Here is a 7,780-nt window from a genome sequence, read left to right as displayed (position 1 = left end):
TGTAAAACAGTACATTTGAGACAGTTTCTATCATTAAGATGACCAGAATGGAAAGTTTGATGGCAATAGTTGCATAACGTTAAAAGAACAAACATTTTAATAGTGGGTGTATTAAACGGTAATTCATAATATAAAGATTCTTGCATGAGCTTCTTGTATAAAGACCTCATGTATGAGCTGTCTGCATGATGCACATCAGACACCATTCACATTTGATCTAGATACATGGACACACCCGTGAGTTACTATTTTTCCATTTCGATCTTTCAACCAGCCATTACTGTGCCAAAGTGAAAACAAAAACTTTACCATGCATGAAAGTCAGGAAGGTCAGCTTTTCTATCATAGATTCCTACAACTCCCTTCACCATATGTTCAGTGTTTACACTAAATGATTTTTCTGGTTCTAGAGACTGGTCTGGTGTGCTTTCTTCCTGTTGCTGAAGTGGGAATTCAAGTGTGGTCCCTTTGAGGCTCAACAAGTTCCCTATTGTGACAATAAGTGACCATGTAATAATACATAGTGCTGCTTCCTGCAATGCTGGAAATCTAGTGGAGATACAGAGACCAGGATAACCTGAAGTTTTCCCCTGCTTTCTGCTGCTGCCATTTCTGCTGCTTGAAAATTCTCTTATTGCCCACCCTTCCTCTGATGACAGCTGTAGAACAAGGCTTCCTCGTCAAAATTATCCTCTGAAGTCACAGCATTTTCAATTCAGTTCTATGACATCTGGAGGTTTAAGTACATTTTTGTCAAGAAAGACACTGAATTTTAAAAGAGGTGAGCGCAAGCCTGTTTTCTGTGCTTAGAAGTGGTAAACAATCTTCCCTGTCAACATGTTTCTTTGTTGTTAAACAAGTTTTTCTCAAAAGTAGTTAAAGTTGCAGACCTGTTATTTCATGAGAGATATGCATATGTTTATCTTGTTCAAAGGAGATAAACATCTGCTATTCCACAGAGTCATAAATATGTCAGAAAGTACCACAGAATTTGGGACAGTTTGATAAGGAACAATTTCTAAACCACCGATATCACTGCATTTGAAAGAATAATTGTAGTGATTGGGCAGGTCTGCAAATCACCGAGGTTTGGTTGCTGTTGTTAGGTCTTTTTTCCCTAAAAAAATAAAATTAGTTTAATACTTTAATACAATGTATATTAATTAAGGTGGGGAAAATTATAAGAACAGAGATTTGAAATTTTGCAAGGAAAGCAACTTTGGCAATGTATCGATTTGGTGGAGTATGTTTATAGAACACAAAGCAGAAATGCACGTTTGTCTTTCCTTGTCATTTCCATCCCATCTTGTATGTCACCTTTATTTTATCACGTTTGCCATCACTTTTGCATTCAATCTCTCGAGAAGTATACTTAGTATACAATAACAATCATTTTTATCCTTCTGTCGTGCATCCGACTTTCCCTGACCCTTTACATTTTGGCAGCCTAATATCTAATCACAAATATTATTTAGTGAATATTTTGGTCACCTGATGAGGATAATGTTGAATATAACATTTAATGAGTAATTTTTCGTAGAAAAGCTAAACATTTGCTTTAGATCCTGTTTTAAGAACCATTTATACTTATTTTATTGCAAGTTCTTCAAGTCCAAATTTTAACTTTCCCATGCAAATAAATTAAGAAAACTAAAAAAAATATGGTGTAATGCTTATACCTATTGAATAGTGCTGTGATAAATGTTTAAAATCTCAAGTCAGAAGTAAAATTTACATGGCTGTAATTCTGGTACTTTATCTTAGGGTATTAAGTATAATTATAAAAGACTTGAACTGTGCACCCACAATAGCCAGTGATCATTTCATATGAATTAGGTTTTTCTCAGCATATTGTTATGCCACTGATTGTTTTTATTTCTTAAATTAAGATGTGCGATTTTTGTTCTGTTGTACAATATGCTCCTGAATGAGATATAAAGTCCATTCAAAGAAACACGTACGAATACGTCATACGACACATACATTTAAAATGTTTAAAAAGAACAGTAAGATATATGTATATGAGAGCTAGTCGATCATTATTAGTTGTCACTTTCTTGTGTTGTCATTTATCCAACTGTTCAGTCACCTTTCAGGCATGTAAACCAGTTTTAATTCCTACTTGCTGCACACCATTTAATTTTAGATAAATCAGGTATAAATGAAAAATCCATGAAAATCAATGTTGACTTAAAATTGTTTCCAGTAATGTAATAAGAAATCCATAAAATAAAAGGTTAGTTTTTATTAGTGTCTTTAAGTGTATGTGTTTCAATCCTGAATCGACCACAAATCAGCAATAGGGCTCCAAGAGGTCATACGTTCTGCCTTAGTTTCCCCATTTGTACAATAAGGATAGAGCACTATTATGAATTACAGTATTGTGCATAATTTATATGAAGCCCTTAATATAATTCTTAGTACATATTTTATTTTTTTTATTTTTTTTTTTAGTGTTTATTTATTTTTGAGAGACAGAGAGAGACAGGGTGAGCGGGAGAGGGCAGAGAGAGAGAAAGAGAGGGAGACCCAGAATATGAAGCAGGCTCCAGGCTCTGAGCTGTCAGCACAGAGCCCGACGCGGGGCTCGAACTCACAGACCGCGAGATCATGACCTGAGCCGAAGTCGGACACTCAACCGACTGAGCCACCCAGGCACCCCTCTTAGTACATATTTTAAAAATAATGAATGATAGCTATTTTTATAATGAACTTAATTACTATAAGTATTATGTATATTAAAAATAAACTGTATTAAACTATATTTTTAAATATTTAAATATTGATGTTGATAGATACTGTATTGTAATTTACTAGTTATCTGCTACACTCATATTAAGCGGTAGAATCACATTGCCCAATAGTTAAGAGGATGCGCCTGAAAAATGACTGAATAAGTTCAAAATTATGGCCATGACAACTCACTTAACCTCCTTTCCTTAGTCTCTTGACCTTTATAAAATTAGAATAGTAATTATATCTATGTTTTTTTTGTTTCTGAGGATTACCTTAAAGTCATCAGATATATAATTAATAAAAGTAATCAGATATGTAATTAACAATTTATATGACTTTTGTCCTCTATGTTATTTCTCAAGATTTTACTATTCTAGACCAATCAAAAGGATCTTTACTAGAGAAATTTGAAATGAAACTATGAGTTACTGCCTTTTAAAACCTGAAGTCACTATTCTTGATCAATATAAGTGTTGAGAATAGACGTTGAAATAGCAAATGGATATACTGCTGTTTGCACTACAAATTGATCATAGAAAAGATTTTTCCAGAGTAACAGCAGACGAGATCCTAGCAAGTATATATAAATTCCCTTCAGCATTTCTGTTGTCAGTGTGAAGTCTGCTTAAGTGCACAATTTCATGGTTGACTAGTCATTGTCCTTGGTTGAATTTATTTTCAGCGATGGTTAAAAGATCATTGGTTTTCCAGTTGCTGCTCAGCGGTCATAAATCTATATGGAAAATACCTATTCTAGTGAGGTCTTAAACTTTAGATTACATATGTATCTTCAAGTCAAGAGCTCAGCAATCGTAAAGGCATCAATACTGCATAATTGAACTTGAAATTTTTCATCTCAGTCACTAACAAAAGACTGATTCTCAAATAACTTCTCAAATAAATAATATATTGTGTCTACACACCACAGAAATGAACAATATAAGATGAAAATTAACTTCTTCCCAATGAAGATACATAATGTGTTACACAAGGTTGTTTTAAATAAGTAGTCTTAAGTAATCTGTCAATTCTCTTTATTGTTTTCAAAGTCTGTTGACAAGAGACGTTGATATTCTCAGTTTTGTTATACATCGTGATTTTGAGATGGTACTAGGAGTGCAAGAATATTCAAGAAATATTGATATTAGAATAAATCAAAATGGTCGATATTCATCTCTATGTCAAAGAAACCATATTTTTGACACATAAATTTAAAAAAAGGACTTATGTGTATCATGCTATGAACTGTATTTCCTCCTAAAATTTGTATGCTTAACTCCACTAAGAAAAGTTTACTTCTTGCATGTTTATGCAAATAACTAATTTCTTTTATTGTTTACCTCTAAAAGATGTACAGACAAGTAGTTGATGTGGAAATTTAATCTTTTAGGTTTTCTTCTTTGTCAGCAAATGAGTCAGTCAGTAAGAATCATGAATATTTCTCAACATATGTAAGATAAATGATTTGAAATGAAGCATTCATCACTTTAAAACGTACAAATCCATTGTAAAGAATCTTCTTTAGATAATAGTATTTTCCAGCACACAGGATAAAGCAGCTTGTTAATTGCTATTCCATGGTGTTTAGAAAACCCAACTGAGATTTATGTCTGAGTTGATGTATTAGTTATCCACTACTGCATAACAAATTACCCCGAACCTTGGTAGCTAAAACCAAACATATATTTTTTTATCATAGTTTCAGTGGATCAGAAATTTGGATGTAGCTAAGATCGGTGGTTCTAGCAGAAAATATTTTATATGTTAGAGTTACGATGTTGGCAGGAGCTACAGTTATCTGAAGATATAAAGATAGCTCCCAAACTTGGCTCTTGGTAGGAAGACACAGTGCCTTCCTTACTATTGGTCAGTGTCCTTCTCAAAGTTCTGCTATGTAGGCCTCTTCATAGGCAGCTTAAATGTATTCATGTCACGATAAGTGCTGTCTCCAGAGCAAGTAATTTAAAATAGAGAGAAAAGAGAAGCTATAATGGTTCATGTGACCTAGTATTCTAGGTTGCAAACCATCATGTCTGCTTTGTATCAGTTATTAGAAGCAAGTAATCGTGTTAGGTCCACACTGAAGGAGAGGGAATTAGTCTCTGCTTGTTGAGAGCTAGAGTATTAGTAGACAGATTAAACATATGTAGACATATGTAAACATATGTAGACATTTGTAGACATATTAAAACAAACAGTCTCCTTTCTAGTCATAGGTTCTTTTTTTTTAAATTTCAGTGCAGTTGACATATAATGTTATGCTAGTTGCAGGTGTAGAACATAATGATTCAACAAGTTTAAGCGTTATGCTGTGCTCACATGTGTAGCTACCATCTGTCAGCTCACAATGCTTTTACAATATCATTGACTTGATTTCCAATGCTAGCCATAGATTATTTCTATTTATTTCGCATACAAAAGATATTTACCCACTCAAAAAGCCTCTACCATTTCCATCCTAGGGTAAAACCAATTAGAACCTCAGAATCTTAACATCTATGTACAGATAGAGCTCATGACATGTTGTTCCTTAAGTATATCTCCTTGATTGCAGCTCCTCTTGATTTAAAGACCAGTGAAATAAAGATACACATTACTGTGCCCTCAGAGCCCCAACATACAATGGTGGGGCAGACATAGCATAAATGACACAGAAAATTCTGTTTAAAAAGGGGAAAACCAGAGGCACACAGCAGTCATGCTATATTGTGTGTGTGTGTGTGTGTGTGTGTGTGTGTGTGTGTGAGAGAGAGAGAGAGAGAGAGAGAGAGAGAGAGAGAAAGGAGGAGGAGATCACAGACCTAAACACTAAACCTAAAGGTATAAAACTTCTGGAAGAAACCATAGAATAAAATATTTGAAACTTGAAATCTTGGTTAGGTAAAATTGTATTCGATGATGTCAAGAGCATGACATATCTATAAGGTAAAAATGTGATAAATGGGCTTCATCAATACTAAAAACTTTATAAGCCCTTGGTTAGGAGAAAATATTTGCAAACCATAAATCTGAAAAAGAACTTGCTTTCAGAATACACCAAACCCTAATAACTAAATAGTAGGAAAATAAGCAACTCAATAGAAAAATATGTAAAGATTCTAACAAACGTTTAACTAAAAAAGTAGTATAAATAGTAAGCAGATGAAAAGCTATTTGATAACAACATTCATAGTCATATATTGAATTCATAAACCAAATCAAAATGCTGTATCATCATACTCCTACTAGCATGGACAAATTGAAAACAAAACAAAACAAAACAGAAACAAACATGGTAGCATTAAGGGCTCCCAGGATTCAGGGCAACTGAATCTTTCATTCATAAGTTGTAGGAATGTAAAATGGTATAGCCACAGGGAAAAACATAGAGCATTTTTTCTTAGTATTAAGCATTCACCATCACAAGATTCAGCAATTCTAATTTGGTAGAATTTCTATTGAAAAAAAAAACTTTGATCACGCAAAAACCTGTGTATGAATGCTTATATCACCTTTACTTATAATTACTTCAAACTGAAAAGAACCCAATGTCTATTAGCTGATGAATGAATGGATAACCTATGGTATATCCATACTGTTCAGCAATAGAAATGAATTAAATATTGATACAAACAAGACCATGAGTTAAGTTCAAATACATTATACTAAATGAACGAAACAGGATGCCCAGTACCATACACTCTGTGATCAAATGTAGATGACATTCCAGAAAAGGCAAAATGGTAGCAAAAGGTCATGGTTATGGGAGTTGTCTATAGAGTTGCCTTTTCAAAGGGACATTAAGGAGTGCACTTGTGAGGAGCATCGGGCTTTGTATGGAAGTGTTCAATCACCAAATTGTACACCTGAAACTAATATTACACTGACTGTTAACTAACTGGAATTTAAATAAACACTAAATGTAAATAAATAAATAAATAAATAATATTGCCTCAGGGAATTTTTTTTGGAGGGACGGAACTTTACTATATTTAATTTGGGTTTTGCCTACATTAACATGTATTTCTTCCAAAACCCACAGAACTGTAGCTTGAAAAGAGTCAATTTTGCATTATGTAAATGATTCATCAATAATTGAGAAAAGAAACTAAAGAAAGAAGGAAGAGGGGAAAATTGCCGAATAAAAATGTTCTCTGTTTCTAAATCAGGTCACAGTTAATGGGAGACTGTAGACTTTAGTTTACCTTCAGTGAATTAAAGAATGGCAAATGTGAAAGCTAAGAAAGGGTCAGCAATAGTTTATTTAAAAAATTAATAAGGCTACAATACTACAGTCTTATCGAGTATGCATCTTTATATGGAATTCCTAATTATGCTTGTCCAGAAGCCTGAATGGAGTTAACTTAACCTTAGCACTTATGCATACTTTTCTGGTCATCTGTACTCTCCTGCATTCTCATCCTCAAACATTCTGGGTCATTTTTCAGCTAGCCTTCCACCAACTATTATTTTACCTCTTTCAATCCTTGAAATTCCCTTGAATGTCCTTGAATGTCCCTTGAAATTCCCATTTAAAATAAAAGACCTCCTGTGTAAGTGATACTTAGCTTTATGTTGAGAATAGCTCTCACGTGGAGAATTCTCGTTATTTCACAAAAGCTCAGAACCGTGACCAGGGATATCTCGATCTTGTAGCTCATCTCTGATTTTAGATGTCTTCTTATACAAAATACCTATTTCAAAACCACATGCCCCCTCTTCTTTCCTCTCTCCTGATGTTCATGACCCTGTAATTATTTTGAAGCCACAATGTAGCTTCTCTGAAATAAAGGAAATAGTGTCAAGCAGTTGAACTCCGACCTTGAGAATAAATGTTTTAAAACTATCAAAAAAGAAAAAGAAAAAGAAAAAGAAAAATCTGCCTACTCTTCTTACTTCCAGGAAGTAAACAAGTAACCGCAGAAGAGGTTTCATGTCCAACAATCAGTTTGCCTGCGACTCTAACTTTTGAAGTCCATCCAGATCAGTATTCATTCTGTTCCAGGACTAATGCCTAAGTCAGCCAGTCCCTTAATTTTATCTTAAAAATCTGCCAAAATCCTTA

At 33.8% G+C, this 7,780-nt stretch overlaps 1 long non-coding RNA gene across 1 annotated transcript in view; it reads left to right on the top strand.

The window, feature by feature from the left end:
• The first annotated feature begins 567 nt into the window (after positions 1–567).
• The window catches only part of LOC122202017, a 40,336-nt gene continuing 33,123 nt past the window's right edge, over positions 568–7,780 (top strand). Inside the window, exon 1 of the long non-coding RNA XR_006194430.1 lies at positions 568–781. This is a non-coding gene — a long non-coding RNA (uncharacterized LOC122202017). The remainder of the gene's footprint in view (positions 782–7,780) is intronic.

This window comes from Panthera leo, chromosome A1 (genome assembly GCF_018350215.1).
Source record: "Panthera leo isolate Ple1 chromosome A1, P.leo_Ple1_pat1.1, whole genome shotgun sequence".
In the NCBI taxonomy this organism is placed as follows: Eukaryota; Metazoa; Chordata; class Mammalia; order Carnivora; family Felidae; genus Panthera; species Panthera leo.
This window is presented reverse-complemented; position numbering and strand designations above follow the sequence as displayed.